The sequence below is a fragment of the Patagioenas fasciata genome, chromosome Z (assembly GCF_037038585.1).
Source record: "Patagioenas fasciata isolate bPatFas1 chromosome Z, bPatFas1.hap1, whole genome shotgun sequence".
Taxonomy (NCBI): Eukaryota; Metazoa; Chordata; class Aves; order Columbiformes; family Columbidae; genus Patagioenas; species Patagioenas fasciata.
Genome location: NC_092560.1, coordinates 35,451,921 through 35,468,375, shown reverse-complemented (window position 1 = coordinate 35,468,375; position 16,455 = coordinate 35,451,921). Strand labels below are relative to the sequence as shown.

The following is a 16,455-nucleotide window of genomic DNA, read 5'->3' as shown; positions in this document are numbered from 1 at the left end:
CAGCCTTACACAGAAAACTTTTATGTATAGCACTAAACAGACAAAAATAGACATAAAACTTCAAGTTCTCAAGTTCTTTTCTGAGTATTATCACTTCTCACAAAAAGACAAGGCTACAGCCCATCAGTAACTTCCTTACTGAAAATTTATGTTATTTTGTAGGTTATCCTTTAGATATATATATATGTGTATCCCTTATATACCATCTTACCTGTAAAATGTCAGTTAAAAGTTTGTAATTAAATTGTGAAAAAAGTCAAGGCAATATTTTGGGGGGAATACCAGAAACTTCCACTGCCAACGCTCAACATTGGTCTGCTTTAGCTAGGTACGCGCTGCATGGTTTCAGGTGCTGGCAGTTCTCACTCTGCTACTCCATCCTGAAGTTTTACCTACAAAGGGACAAATTCTGTAGTTTGAATTTATGAAAATTTTCTTCTACAGAAATCCTGCATTTCACAGATCAGTCAGAACAATTCTCACACCTGATTTTCATTTCTCATAATCCTATGAGGTTTTAGTCAAAATGTTAGCTAAAGGTCAAAGAAAAAAATATTTTATTTACTTTTTTAAAAGAATGTTTCTACACTGTGCCTAATGGATTCCTGTGATGGGTACAACTGAAAATGTTGTTCCTTTTTGCCAGCTTATAGTCCTTAAAACAGAGAGGGATAAACTAAAAAAACAACGCTCTTGTTGCAATTTAGATGAAATGGCAGTGGCAGTGATGAAGGACTACCTCTTGATTCTTCAGAATGTAAAATGGAGAAGTTCAAAGCTCAAATATGCAAGAAGGTCTGCTAAAAAAAGTTTATAAAATATGGACAATATTTCCCAATTATCATTGAAAGAAAAGCAGCAGGATCCTTGCGATCTCTTAGATTCCACAAGCGATTTATAACCATTTCAGAAAACAAATGCCTGATCTACTTTTGCAAAACAGGTTAATGTTGACGGATTTCAGGCAAGGTTTCTCTGCCATGTCTATATATGAAGAATATTCAGTGAGTAGCAGTTAGGAAACGTTTGGACTGATGTGGAGTGCCATGAACACTCAAGGAGCCAAATACACAAACAAACCATTAGATAACGGTTAAAAACTTCTAGTCTATTTTAGAAGAATTTCTGAGTTTGAGATGGCTCTCTTCTTTGGTTGCACTTTCAATTTCTTGCCTTCCTTTTGGAAGTTTAATCGTCTTCTAGAATCAGTAATAGAGTAGAAGAAAATTTATTTCGATTCACATTTTTCTTCTCCTGAGTTCTGCCAGGGGACATATAATGCTGAGTTTGTCAGGTCAGCACAGTTACAAATGTGAGCCAGCAAGATGGAGATTAAGTCCCCAAAGGACTGAAGGCAGGGCTTTACCCCTGAGAGGGCTGATGGAAGTGCAGCTGGTTACCTGAGAAATGCACTTGAGCGTAACAGTAAAAGAGGGTCTAAAGTTCAACTATCCCCATAGCATGAAATTTGACTTTTAAGTAGGCTACAAATGCAAGCAAATATCATGGTTATCTTGCATGAAAGAAAAAAAAATACTATGCAAATACACAGGAAAATTAGATACCCACTTCCCCTCAGGTAGCTTCCTCATCAATGTTGCAGACAGCAGGCACTCCAGATGCAGCACAACAGTCTAGCATCTCACACATTTCATGCATGCAGGGAAGCACAACATTTTTAAAAACAAGAGGAGCAAAACTCAGGAAAACCCAGGTGGAAAGTGTCAGAAAGAATCTGTGCTGACCACACTGCTGCCCTGAGCTTGCTTCTCTTTCATCTCTTATAGTTAGGCAAAGATAAAAGTCGAATAGTTGTTTCAATGAAAGGTTCACGTAACAGTGAGCATAGTGTTAACAGATCTCCAGTGTAACATAAAAAAAAAAAAAAAATAGGAGTATGAGTATTTCTACAAAGACCAAACAGGAATGTGGAAAGAGTCTTAGGGACAACTGACTGATCAGTATACTTACCCAAATATTTAATGACTAAAAGGACTGAAGTGACACAGAAGATTGAAAAGTCATGTAGGGATGAAACAGTGTTCCAAATAAGCTCTTGATTTGAACCAAATTATTTTTTCCCCTTGCCTTTTCAAAATACTATTCCATGAGCAATGTATGAAATCAAAGAAGTAAAGCTTAAAACAGGTATCTTTTGCATACGAAACACATAAGAAAGACTCACTAAACAGAGCAGAATGATGAAAATATGCTGACTGAAACAATTTGTTCTAGGATAGGGTGGTATTTTGACCATGCACCTTGTAACTTCAACAGCTCTATCTTGACTCCAGTAAAGCATTTGACACAGTCTCCCACAGCATCCTTACAGCTAAACAGAGGGAGTGCGGTCTGGAGGATCGGGTAGTGAGGTGGACTCTGTGAACGGGCTGAAGGGAAGAAGCCAGAGAGTCGTGGTCAATGGGGCGGAGTCCAGTTGGAGGTCTGTATCTAGTGGAGTGCCTCAGGGGTCAGTACTGGGACCAGTACTATTCAATATATTCATGAATGACTTGGATGGAGAATAGAGTGCACTGTCAGCAAGTTTGCTGATGACACCAAGCTGGGAGGAGTGGCTGACATGTCAGAAGGCTGTGCTGCCATCCAGTGAGACCTGGACAGGCTGGAGAATTGGACAGGGAAAATTTAATGAAATATATAACAAGGGCAAGTGTAGAGTCTTGCATCTGGGCAGGAACAACCTGAGGTTCCAGTATAAGTTGGGGAATGACATGTTAGAGAGCAGTGTAGGGGAAAGGGACCTGGGGGTCCTGGTGTACAGCAGGATGACCATGAGCCAGCACCATGCCCTTGTGGCCAGGAAGGCCAATGGCATCCTGGGGTGTATTAGAAGGGGAGTTAGTAGGTCAAGAGAGTTTCTCCTTTCCCTCTACTCCACCCTGGTGAGACCACACCTGGAATATTGTGTCCAGTTCTGGGCCCGTCAGTTCAAGAAGGACAGGGAACTGCTGGAGAGGGTCCAGCGCAGGGCAACAAAGATGATTAAGGGAGTGGAGCATCTCCCTTATGAGGAAAGGCTGAGGGAGCTGGGGCTCTTTAGCTTGGAGGAGACTGAGGGGTAACCTCGTTAATGTTTATAAATATATAAAGGGTGAGTGTCACGAGGATGGAGCCAGGCTTTTCTTGGTGACAACAAATGATAGGACAAGGGGCAATGGGTACAAACTGGAACACAGAAGGTTCCACTTAAATACGAGAAAAAACTTCTTCATGGCGAGGGAGACAGAACACTGGAACAGGCTGCCCAGGGACGTTTTGGAGTCTCCTTCTCTGGAGACATTCAAAACCTGCCTGGACACATTCCTGTGTAACCTCATCTGGGTGTTCCTGCTCTGGTAGGGGGATTGAACCAGACGATCTTTCGAGGTCCCTTTCAATCCCTAATATTCTGTGCCTCTCTGGCCATACACAGAAAAAAAATTACTATTAGAACAATGTGAATATGCATTTTTTCTAAAATTCTTGTTTAATTCTGATTCTTGGAATCAAGATGGGTGTATCTGTGAAGAGCACTGCAATTTTTCATCCTGAGATTCTTTTCTGTGTTTCCACCTTACATAACACACCTAAAAGCTGAAAGGAATTAAGCATCCACACATTTGATTGTGACTTCATGTAGGACATTAAGTACTTGGGTGTTTTCAGGGTTTAGCATAATCTTAATGGTACTACAAACTGCTGTAAATTCTGACATAATTACCATAAAGGCATTATAAATCCATTATTATTGCCTCACACTTCAAGCAGATATTTACATTTTTACAGTATTTTAACAAATAAAATTGAATTAAACAATTGTTCTGTTCTCATTTCTTCAACAGTCTGCCTAGGCACCTAAATGGTAGTTTTAATTTGATTAATCGGATCACCTTTAAATGTCTTTTTTACCTTCCTGCATAAACGTGAAGACTTAATTTCTATCCAGACCTCAGGAGAGGAATTTTTATGAGAAAATTATGCAGAAATAAAGTAAGAACACAGTAAATGTTTAAAACCAAGTTGTTCGGGAAGGAAATTAAGCAGAAACCCATCTTCTCAAATCATTCAAATAAACCACAGTTTCACCAGGACACTAGGGTGAACGTGCCGACCCACTGAAAAAAATCTGAAATCTTACTTAATTCAGCTGATAACACTGATGATTTTTACAATTTTTGTAGACAGTGACATCTCCAAACAAGGTCCCATTCACCATACTGAAATAAATGTGTGCACTACTGTATCAAAGGGCAAAGCAGCACATGTGGCATCACCATGTTACTTCCAGTATGGCGATCTCCCTCAGGGAAGTGCTGAAAGCATCATGTCTCAGCCTCCACAAAATGCATCTCTAACCACCTTACAGCCTGCAGCAACCTGTCCATTACCTGTCCATGGGCCCCCGTCTCCATGAGAAGAAAACTTGTGAGTTTTCTCCATGAGAAGCTTTCCCCATGCAAACAAATGCCCGTCTCTGATCCCTGCATCCTTTCACTGACGATTAAGCATTATGCTGCAGTTCTTTTTTTCCTGTACTTCAGACTCTAAAACATGCCTTCCTTCATCTCCAGAGGCCTTCCTGTTGTTTCACACAACCTCCTCAGCAATACTGATGGATACACAAAGCATATCTGTTGGCTTTCAAGCAAATTTCACTTTTGCTATTTCTTCAACATCGGTCTGTCTCTTCAGCACTTTTATCAGTTCTGTATTTCACCCTGTAGCAGTTCAGTTTCAGAAGCATTTTCTTTCATTCTTTCAGATAATTCTGATTTCTTGCAATGCTTTCAGGATAACTTCAGTGTTCCTGCTAGGGTTTTTAAACATTGAGATGTATTCTTTAACAGAACTGTAGCTTAATTAAAGTCTGTATTGGAACAAGTAGGGAATGTGGTAGCTCTGGGCCCAGAAGACTTTTCTGCTGGGGAGTTCACAGCCTGGATCTAACAACACCATCACTCACCATCAGTTGGACTGTCCAGTCTGTGGCAGGTTTGGTGTGCTCTTATGAGTCTGAAAGTTAGTGGCCTTGCTAGAATCTCTTTTAGCTTAAAAGAAAATAATGTTTGCCTTTGTTCATGTAAATCGTCTACATCTTGGCCACATTAGAACAAAAACTGTCTGCTGAATAGGTGGTATTGGTGCTTCATCTACTAGCTTTAGTGAAAACACTGTTTACCTCCCCTCTTATATCAGTTACTCACCCAAACAACTAAAAAAAAAAAAAAATACAAACACACCTAAAATTATTATTAGCTTCAAAAAATTGTGATTTTAGCAATATTTTTCTCTGGATTTGCTTTCAGAGTAATTTTTATCTATACTGAATACAGTTAGATAGCTGTTTTTATCTTGACTGAAACATGCCAGAAAGGTTCTCATTTATTCTAGATTGCATCTGACATCCTGATATCATCAGACTACTCCAGGCACTCTATCTATTGAAATGTTTCCAGAGGAAATACTACTTGACTTGGGAACATTATTAAGGCAAACAGATGTTTAGAAAACGTAACATAGCGTTCATACTTTATTATGTGGTTGGACTCAATGATCCTAAGGGTCTCTTCCAACCAAACAGATCCAGAGATTCTATTCAATGATTCTATGACTCAGGGTTTTCCTAGATAAGCCTCAGTACTGAGATCATGGTGGGCCATTGATCGCTGAAAAAACATTCTTCACTGATGCTAGGGATCTATTCTCTCTTCCTTTTGTGACTCTCCTGTCTTGGTAACCTTTCCACATGTCATACTTTACCACTAAAAAGCTTCTTCTGCTTTAGTCTTTTAAAAAGCTCAGAATAGTACTAGCACTTACAATAGATTTTTTAAAGTCAGGCACTTATGTATTGGTATCACATCTATTTAAGAAAAAATAATAATAATAATAATAATAAAGTTTTCATTTTGGTTGTTTGGTTTAGTTTTGTCTGTTTATTGTTTTGGGTTTTGTTTTGTTGTCTGTTTTTCTCTTAGAGAAAAAATAAGAATAAAAAACACCAACACAAAAATATCAACTTACTTCCACATCATTGCCATGCTCTACTACTCATTCCCTTGTCTCCTTTTCTGTGGAACCCTTACACTCTCACAAATGCATCCATTGCCTCTGGCTAAAGATGTTCCTTGTCAAAACAAGCATTTCTGTTGTAAAACAGAAGGCAGCATTTGTATGGAAGCCTGCTCCCTTTTGGGCAAAGTACTTTACTGTGATTGGTACCCATTAAACCACCATAAAAAGTATAACCATTGGGGATGAGCTAACATCAAAGGACAGCATTCAAGATACTCCAGGCTGACCCATGTCTAATTGCCTGTTTTCCCATGCAACAAGGTGTGAGCAAACTTATTTGGGCACAGACAGACCTTCACCAGCACCACCTGTGGGCTCTGCAGTGGCTAGGGAAGACTACAGGGTAACTGTTTCTTCCCAATGCTGACACCAAAAAAGCCTCGGTTGGGGTGCAGTTACAAGTCCTTCTCACGGAATACACAACTACAGGAAATACTGGGCTGAGTTACATAATATATAAGTTCCTCTCTGGTTTTGTTTCAAGCTTAGTGCCTTTCCAGAAATGCAGCAAAAACTAAAACTCCTCTATGTACCAGAGGGGCTACTACTGCTACACAGAGCGAGCTGCAAAATGAACTTACGAAGTTAGTGAGAGCATGTGAAGAGCAGTGGATGGAACTGTCTATCTAATGGTCTGGATATTTTCAGGTTCAAAGAGTGACATTAAGTATGTCAGCATATCCTTTTTCTATTGGAACATTTTTTTTATTTACAGAAGAGTTTTTACAGAGACAGCTGTGACAAAACTGTTATGGACAAGATAGTACAAAAAAAGTCAAGGCACAACAAACTATTACTAAACAAAAAAAGATTCAAAAATATTTTAAGGTTCGCAACTGCCAGGTGTTTTTCACAACTCTGAAAGAAGTTGCCACAAGAAGCAGATCTACCAGAATGTTGTACCAACAATGTTGAACCAAAATGTTCCTCATTTTCAGGAAGGCAAAATCTATTCTGCCCAATTTCCAAACACACACGAAAAAAATGAAACTGCAGCCCTGAAAACAGAGCTGGTGATACTGTGGATTTTTATTACCTTGAAAACTGAGAAGGACTGGCCCCATTCAAAAGGATCAGGCCCCAAGTGTGGATATGTGCCCAATCCATAACTTTGTTTTTTATTCTTCATGGTATTTTTAGCAAAATCTCTGGTAAAAAAAGACATCTCACAGAACTAAAGCATGATCAGTTCTAGAAGGAAGTCAAATAGAAGACAGAAGAAAAGTAATACCTCCCTCTTGAAACTAAAAGATACCCAAGCAGAAACTGAACATTATTACAGCAGTCATGAAGTTTGAAAGCCATCACAGGTCTAAAACAAAATGCTACGTTTCCTTCAAAATTTGGGATAAACACTCTGGTTCTACTAGCAGGCAGACTCAAAAGATATGTTTGCTTTTGGTTCCAATAAGTATCTTCATTTACCTTTTTTAAACTACATGTTTAGTTGTCACAGGCTGATGTTTCCAAAGCTACTATGAGGGTATAAACTTCCCTTCTCTGTGCAGCTTCGCCTGTCTCAACTTAGTTCCTGTTCTAGGGGCTACAAATGTAGATAAACCGTCTCAGTTTCTCAGCCATGAATATTAGCAATTGTGTATTGTTAAGTGAAAAACAAATCAAGAACATTTGGATGCCATTATACCTCACTCATTTCTCTAAAATGTCTTGCTCTATCTCTAGGACCTCTAAAACCTGTTTCTGAATGAATGCCTCAATTGACTGGCCGCATTGTGAGTTAGAGAGGCAAAATTAGGCAGACCACGGTTATGTGTCATCTGAAACAGTCTGCAGTATCCTACTTTATGTAAAGTAGGGAAAATATTGCAGGGACAAAAATAACTTGCTTTTCATACTCCAGAAATTGGAAAGTTTTCACAAAACTGGTCAAGACCTCTCAGTGCCACTTTCTAGAGTCTGCAAAAACTGTGGCACATTACATTATTATTTGAAAAGCTCCTGGTAGGAGGATATAGCAATGTTACTGTTCCGCTGTAGAGGCACTGTGTAACTGACAAGGGCTCATCTCTTGCTGGCAATCACACTCAGAAAGAGTTCACACCCACAGGGATATGGAAGAAAGGACAAGCACCTTTATGTTATTTTTCTGAAAGGAAGATGTGATACTAACTCGCACAGCCAGACTGACATTATTAAGGATCAGTTTCTTAAAAATCCATGTAATACCTTTCTGATCAAACAAAGGCTTCTCCCCAAAAATAGTATCCTCTAGCGATGCAGTACATCAGAAGAAAGACCACACAGCAAAAAAGATCCTCTTACCAATTGGTGCATCAGTGAATCAGTGGTCCAGAAAAGACTAAGTCTGCGTCCTCTCTCAGTATCACCCTGTAGCCTCAGAGCAAGCAGCACCGCTAAAGCTTACGTCTCACTGCTATAAAGAGTGCATCAAACAGTCTCTTAGAGGACAGGAGTCACTTTAGTCGGCAAATGACCACTTGGATTAACTGTAACCTCAGCTCTCAGGTAAAATACGAGAATATTTATTCCAGAAATGCTACGCAGAGAGGCACGAGCCTTCTCCTTCCCTCCCATGGAGGAAGCGTATTTGTAGTACCTGGACCAGTGAAATACTCTTGACAAGGCCCATTTGTTACTCTGGGCAGAGAGAGGATGCACCTGGCCTCAGCACGTTCTGGGCCATCAGGCAGTACTTCCCCAGCTCTTGCATGACAAACTGCCAGGCTGGAAAAAAATAGCTCGTGTCAGGCTTTGTTTCTGCTGTGCCATTCTCTGCACAGCACCAATGGTTACATTGCTAAATGGTCCATTGGCAATTGTTGCTACAGTTAGTTGCTCCACCAGGATACCAAAAATCTGCCTTCATTTGATGAAACTTGTCCCTTGGGAATCAGAGCAACAGGGTTTCACACTAGGAACATCACTCTCAACACACTGCTGCTTCCAAGTGAACACAGCCCTGCATCCTTTGCAGAAAGCAGGCTCCTGTGGGTTTGAGTTCACTCCTCCCTTAATGGATTCCTCCTGCACTTCTGTGCATAGGAGTACTTGTGGAACAGATCGTCATTACATCCACTAGATGAAGGCTATCACACGGTTGTTCAGCTCACCTGAGGCAGCACATACCAACTGTACATTATAACGGAGGACAGAATAGTCACTCAAAGCCTCCCTTGATGCTCACTTCAGTTCTGGGGACACTCTTCCTCTTTATAATCATTTTAAATAAATGGTTCTCAGAAAATCGCAAGATGGTCCACTGATTCAAAAGATAGCTAATCCCATTATCTGATTTACAAAAATAATCCTACCTTAAACATTCTGCTTGCTTTACTAACTTTTGAGGAAAATACTGCTGCAATTCATATGTCTTCTTTGAAATGCCGCAGTAAAATAAAAAACTTTATGCCAACTATCCCTATGTTATTGCTGCTTCCTTTACTTACATTCTCCGTATTTTATTGGACACTTTCACCTTGCCAAAATCTTAGTTTTGTTTGTTTGGTTGGTTGGTTTTTTTTTGTTTGTTTGTGTTGTTGTTGTTGTTGGTTTTGTGTGTGTGTGTGTGGTTTTTTTTTTCCCATAAAGTGAACTTGTTTTCTTGATTCAAGTTATCAAATTTGTGCCGAGTTTCCTAGAGTAGGAATTTATCCATAACGACTGCTTAGTACACTTTCTAGCTTCCTCTTCCATGTTCTCTCCAAACACAATAATGAAAAAGATGTTTCAGTTTAAGTTTTGCTGTAATGTATTTTAACAGAGTTGGGGGTGGGGTGAAGTGGGGTGAATTGTCTTTATAGCAAGTTTCTAACCTCTGTTTTCCAATCTAGATTAAGAAATCAACTTTTCAGGCAACCCTATAAAAAATCAAGAAAACTAGTTTCTAAAAAACATTAAGCCATTGTTTTAAACTGAGCATAATTCCTCTGAAATGTGTAAAGACAATTTTGAAATTAAGATTAGAATTTTTAAAAGCAGAACTACAGTCAGTGGTAAGCAGTGGCACACATCTTAACATTTTAGCTCCAGCATCCCACTGATGCTGTCAGCTACACTGGCTTTAGCTGAGAGACAGTGAACTGGACTCTACATATTCTAGAGGCTGTGATGTCAGAAGTTTTGTGGGGTTTTTTTCTTTTATTTTCTCACTTCATTAGTTTATCCAAATTGGGGGGGGGGGGGGGCAGGGGGAAGAAGTTGGGGGAATGGGGAATAAGAAAAAGAGAGAGAGAAAAATTACCAAAGAGGGTAGGGCTAGGTTGTGGCTGATGTATTTGACAATGAGCCCTGGTCCTTTTACTCATTTTACTGAATCTGTTGCTTAAGATAAGGGTTTTTATAGATTGACAAAATAAAAATAAAGGTTCCTTTTTTTTTTTTTTTTTTTTAAATTTTATGATGTTAAACTATTTGGGCAATTGTATGCCCATTTCCTCGGTAGGTATTCTACCCTAACACTTCCTGCCTGTGTTTTGTCTATGCACCTCTAACCACAATTGTGATTCCTGCCAATTTAAACTCATCCCCAGCGTAGGAGTTGCCTCCTGAATTTACATGGCTGGATTTACACACTACAGTGCCACAAGTCCTCCTTCTTTACAAAAGCTTTTAGTACCTCACATCTTACTTCGACTGTCACTGCTAAAAGATTCCTTGTGTCGCCTCATTGCATTGTGAAAGGAGGTTGTTGGACATATGGGCCACACAGGACACCTGGCATCCCATCTCTTTTCTGAAGAGCACTGTCCCAAAGCAAATTAGGACAAAGCTATAGAAATGGCAGGGCACTCCTAGCTGGTCAAACTAATACATGCTAGTTACAAACTAAGTGACAGTGAAACTGCACAAACTATCTGTATCACAGTCCTGTACACTGATTACTTAGGTTCTAATACTTGCTAATTTTTCATTAGCTGCTCTCATACCTGATACAAAGGGAAGACTTGCAGCATTTTGGATATACTGAAGTCTCCTTAGAACATCAGGATCCCTGAGGGATCCCTTTTCTTTCTGTCTTACAGCAACCATGTTTAAAGAAGTGGACATTTAGCCACTGTAGGTACAGGAAGTTATGATCCAGTTTTAACCATGGAATTTAAAGACAAACTACAAAATTTTATTTTATTTCTTTGAGGCAGATGATATTTTGTGTCAAACATTATGAATATTGATCAATTATCCTTTCTACAACAAATCCTGAAATCATTTATTTTAATGCGGGAGCATAAATCCTCCTTCACGCTGCTTGCACTTGTAGTGCTGATGTTTTCCAAACACCCCAACAAGCAGTGCAGAAGTCAGTGGCAAAAGGTTTTCTTCTGCTTAACTGTATGCCTCCACAGTACTCTGTGTCATGAAATTAAAAGCTAGACAACATGAACTACATCACCTTGCTGCTGAAACCTTAAATCAAAGGAGGAGAATGCAAATATTAACCAACAACTTTGTCATCAAATTATTTTTACTGTGCCCAAAGTAAATATAATTATGCACTGTACTATCCTCTACTGCATACAAGAATACAGAATGATCCTGCCAAGTCCAGGGCTTCTTCCCACAAGAGTGATCGAAGGGCTTAAATTAAACTGCAGAAATTAATGTTTCTCTGTAAAAGTGGTGCAAATATTAGGAACGTTTCTCTGTAAAAGCGTTTCTATAAATGCCAGCTGTGACACAAAGTGAGCTACCATCACCTCCTCCCCCAAGATTTTCTTATTTTGTCAAATGCAAGAAAAACTACTGTTAAATTGGGTTACAAAACTATATCGTGATAATAAAATGCTTTTTCTCAAATTAAGAAGCTGATCCCACAAATCCTTGCAAGGTGAGAAGTTTTCGTTCTTGTGACTGAACTTTACTACTCATGTTCACATATGCCTGCAAGATCATCTTCAGCTTTTAAACAGGCACCTTGAATGGTACAAGTACTCTTGCCTCAGTGGAGTTAACTCACTTAAGCGTGTGTTTACCTTCAAGTAAAAAAGAAGTAATTTTAAATAGCTCATTGGAACAGTTTTTCTGTAACTATTATTCCTTGTAATTATAATAAAAAAACAGACAAGTTCCCCTTTTCAGCTATGTTATTCTGGAACTAAACACACACAGGTTCTGGCACAGCATGTCTAATGTGCACACGACAGATCTCGAGGCGCTGATCCAGAAGTCCATAAAGCTGGAAAAAGGATGACACTACCTAGTATCTTCTGTGGATTCAGAGGCAAACACAATTCATTACAGTCACAATATTCAAACCAGCAATGGCAACAGGCTCATTGCTTTCTGCTAAATACTGCATTAGGAAAAGCATTAGGAAAAATAAGTGTAACTTGCAAAAAAATAATTGTGGTTGAGAGACCATGACCTCTGAACACAACATGCATTTTATAAGTGACTTCTCCCAGTTCCAAAGCCCCTGACACAACAGATCCGAAAGAAAGAATGGGAAACTAAGGAAACGTCCCTCCATTTTTTTTTTTGGTCTTACAGTTTTAGCATCAGTCTTCTAAACTGCTGTTTTATACTCAAAATAACCTGCTAGCTGTTCCTAAAAATAGATTTCAGTTTTTGTATTCCTGCAACTTCAGATCAGTTTCTGCTCTGGTATCATAATCACATCATCACTCATATGGGAGCACTGCACAGTTCACCTTCGCTTTGACAGAGTGTTAATATTTTTAACAGAAGCAAAACCAGAACACTTCAACTGCATTTTTCTTGCGATTTGCAGTTATTTCAAGTGAATGTCAAAACCTAAGCAATTATTTACTTTCATCTATTTTAGCCATTTTTGAGCATCCTAACTGATTCCAAACCCTTTGGTTGTAATTATTTTGTCTTCACCACACTGCAATTTTTTTCCCCCACAGGATAACTGTCAGAATATAAAGTACATTTGAACTTCCTTATTTGTCTGTTTATCACTCAACGCTCAATAGAGGGATGAAAAAAAAAAAGAAGTTACAGTTCCCCAAAGTGGACTGCCTCAGTGTACGCTACACTGGTACCGTTTACGGCCTCTAAGCCTGTACAAATGCACCAGTTTGCATGCTGATGCTGACTCTTTACTGGATGGCTGTGCACACAGATTAGGCTGCAGATTCAACCCAAGGGCTCAGGAGATCTAAGCGTCTGTGGATAAAAAGAGCATCAAAGACACTAACAGAATATAACAATTAAAACAAAACAAAACAGTTAATACCCTTAAGAGGTAAAATTTCATTTTAAAGTGGAAGCACTTGAGAATATACGATGCAATTTGGCAGACTGGGACTCAATTTGCCACTCTTCTACTGGAGTCAGTGTCACCTAATGAAAGTCCAAAGTAACTTCGTCCAAAGTAACATCACTTCTAACTAATCTGGCCAACTACAACACGAAGTTTATGTAGTACAGCACTTAAAGAAGAAAACTGAATAATGCTGGTAGAACATATGAACAGAAGAGCAATCACTCTGACATCAGGCTCATAGAACTCAGCTACTTTCAACACTTCTAATAATACACTACGGTTTTTTTCTTGGAAACAAAATAGGTAAGTTTTATAAGAAAGAAACACATTTTTAAAGACATTTTGTCAGCCATCAAATCTTTTAACGTATTATGCACCATTCACACTGAAGCCCTACTCTTGTGTACAGTTTGCTGTGTTTAAAAACTACCACGTTGGGCTAGGGCTATTTATTTTCATGGACGCTGTGAAACAACAAGGTGTCACGCTTGCTGTTAAGCTGGTGCGTTCTTCACTCCCCGTCACGAGTGCCGCTTCTTTGCTGGCGCTTCCCAGCGCCGCTCCGCCCTTCCCTCCGCTCCGCGCCTGGGCGCTCGGGATTGCCGGGGACTCGGCGGGGCCACCCGGCTCTTGCTTCTCTCGGTCCCCCCGGCACTCCCCGACCCCCGCGGGCACCGGCAGCAACGCCGACCGCCCCACCCGGCCCCGCCGCCGCCCGGCGCAGCGCTGTCGGGGAAGGGGCGGTGGCGACGGGCGCGCCGCCGGCGAGGCCCCGGTGCTGGCGGCCCAGCGCCGCTACTCACCGGTCCCCCGCGGGTCGCTCGGCTCCTCGCCGCCGCCTTCTGCCGCTGCCGCCGGGCGAGAGCCGGCAAGGAGGCAGCCTTCGGGCGGGCGGTCCCGCCAAGCCTTGCTGGGCCGGGTACGGCCGTTTCCTCGTTTTCTCTCACAGCCGTGGCCACTTCCTCAACAGGGTGCCGCCGCACGCTCCCTCCTCCTCTTTCGGGCGGCAGCCCCGGCGGGAGGGCGCCCGATCCCGACGGCGCGGTGAGCCTGCCGGTCTCTCCGGTGTCGCTTCTCCCGGGGACAAGGGAACGTCCGTCTCTTGCGGATCCTGCCTGGCACCCTGTGAGGTGGGTCCCTTTGGTGCCGCATAATATTGCCGTCCTTGGGACCCCATGATATGGCTCTCCTTGGCACTCTGAGGTTTGGCTCCCTGTGGCAGCGGCGTTGCACAGCAGGCAGCTGGCTTTGTGAGATGGACGTACTGCTGCTCAGCACCGCGCTTGGGACGGAGGACCGAAGAGTATCAAATTTGCTCTTCTCTTAAGGAGAAAAGAAGTATGCACGCTTCTGGTGAATATTGAAGTTCTGTGTCTTTCAGTACTCGTGTACTTTGGAGACAAAATGACTTTTAGAGGTTCTACTTTTGGAGCAACACAGAGGTGTAGCACAGCCCAGTATCTCCCCTTCATGTTATGTTTTGCTCAGAAACCCCACATATTTCAATCAAAAATACTTTTGTAGCAACTGCAATCGCAGGGGAGACTGCAGTGTGCCCAGGCAGTGAGCTGAAGGCAAGTCCCTGCTTGTGTGACATAGAATTAATTCCTGCTGCAAGTAACTCGACATGAAAACAGCGGCAGCTGCCCTTTACCAGGGACTGTCCAGGGCAGAGCTGCTCCTGCTGTGGGTCATACAGGACTGATAAGCAGCAGACGGGCCTTGGCTGAGGCCTGAGTGGGCAGGTCCCACGGCAGCTGTGGCTGTGCTGCATGACGCAGCATCGTGTCCCGTGATGGGCAGTGCTAGTGGGACGTGAAGTCCGCTTCCTTCCCCATAATAAGTCAGCATTCGGACTAATGTGGGATATGGGTGTTATTTTCAATGGTGAAATACTGGCTCTTTTTCCTCCTTGCACAATTGACCATACACCCCATACAGTTAATAGAGCCACCGAAGTGCAAAACTCCAGTATTTCATACCAGTTAAAAAGGTCTCTGGCTTTGGTCCATTTCAGTGAGACTTTTGGTAACTGCTGTAGTGGCCATGCATTTCTTATTGACACTGCCTAAATGTTGGGAGAAAAGAGCTTAGTAAATGTAATTCTTGGATGTGTTTTAGTGGCACAGTTCTTTTCCTATCAATATCCAAGTGTGAAAAGAGCATAATCTGCAGGAAATAGCTTTAGGAAAATCGTTGTAGGACTATGAACTATTTTTAAAGGAGAAGTCTTATCTTGGTGACAAAATCATTAATGGTTTTAAATTACACATGAGCAAGTGTATGAGACCTGGCTGGGATAGAATCGGGTTTCTTCAAAGCAGCCAATATGGTGCTGTGTTTTGGCTAAAACAATATTGATAACACATGAATGATTTGACAGTTTCTGGGGACTGATAGCAGAATGTTGAGGCTTTCTGACTCTGTCCCCAGTGTGGTGGACAAGAGGTTGGGAAGGGACATAGCTGGGACATCTGCTCCCAACCAAACAAAGGGATATTCTGTACCATACTCAGCAGACAAAACTGGGATTAGATGAAGAAGGGTGGAGAGGTAGGGTTGTCTTCCATTGTGACCACTGCTCATAGACTTTCTGAGCATCATTGTGCTTGTGGAAGTGATCAATTATGCATCACTTGGTAGTTGTTTTCCTTTCCTTTCCTTTCCTTTCCTTTCCTTTCCTTTCCTTTCCTTTCCTTTCCTTTCCTTTCCTTTCCTTTCCTTTCCTTTCCTTTCCTTTCCTTTCCTTTCCTTTCCTTCCCTTCCCTTCCCTTCCCTTCCCTTCCCTTCCCTTCCCTTCCCTTCCCTTCCCTTCCCTTCCCTTCCCTTCCCTTCCCTTCCCTTCCCTTCCCTTCCCTTCCCTTCCCTTCCCTTCCCTTCCCTTCCCTTCCCTTCCCTTCCCTTCCCTTCCCTTCCCTTCCCTTCCCTTCCCTTCCCTTCCCTTCCCTTCCCTTCCCTTCCCTTCCCTTCCCTTCCCTTCCCTTCCCTTCCCTTCCCTTCCCTTCCCTTCCCTTCCCTTCCCTTCCCTCTATCTTGACACATGACTTTTATTGCTTTTGATCTTCCTATTCTGTCCTCAGTCCTGCTGGGCAGGGGGAGCTGAGAAATTCGGTGCATGGCTGCTTGGCTGCTGGCCTGGGTCATCTCAGAACAGCAGTAGAGGGGAAATC

At 41.6% G+C, this 16,455-nt stretch overlaps 1 protein-coding gene across 1 annotated transcript in view; it reads right to left on the bottom strand.

The window, feature by feature from the left end:
• Window positions 1–14,400, bottom strand: part of SYK (spleen associated tyrosine kinase) — a 50,961-nt gene extending 36,561 nt beyond the window's left edge. The window contains exon 1 of the mRNA XM_065860825.2: window positions 14,089–14,400. The gene's annotated coding sequence lies outside the window, so the exon portion shown is untranslated. The remainder of the gene's footprint in view (window positions 1–14,088) is intronic.
• Window positions 14,401–16,455: the final 2,055 nt, after the last annotated feature.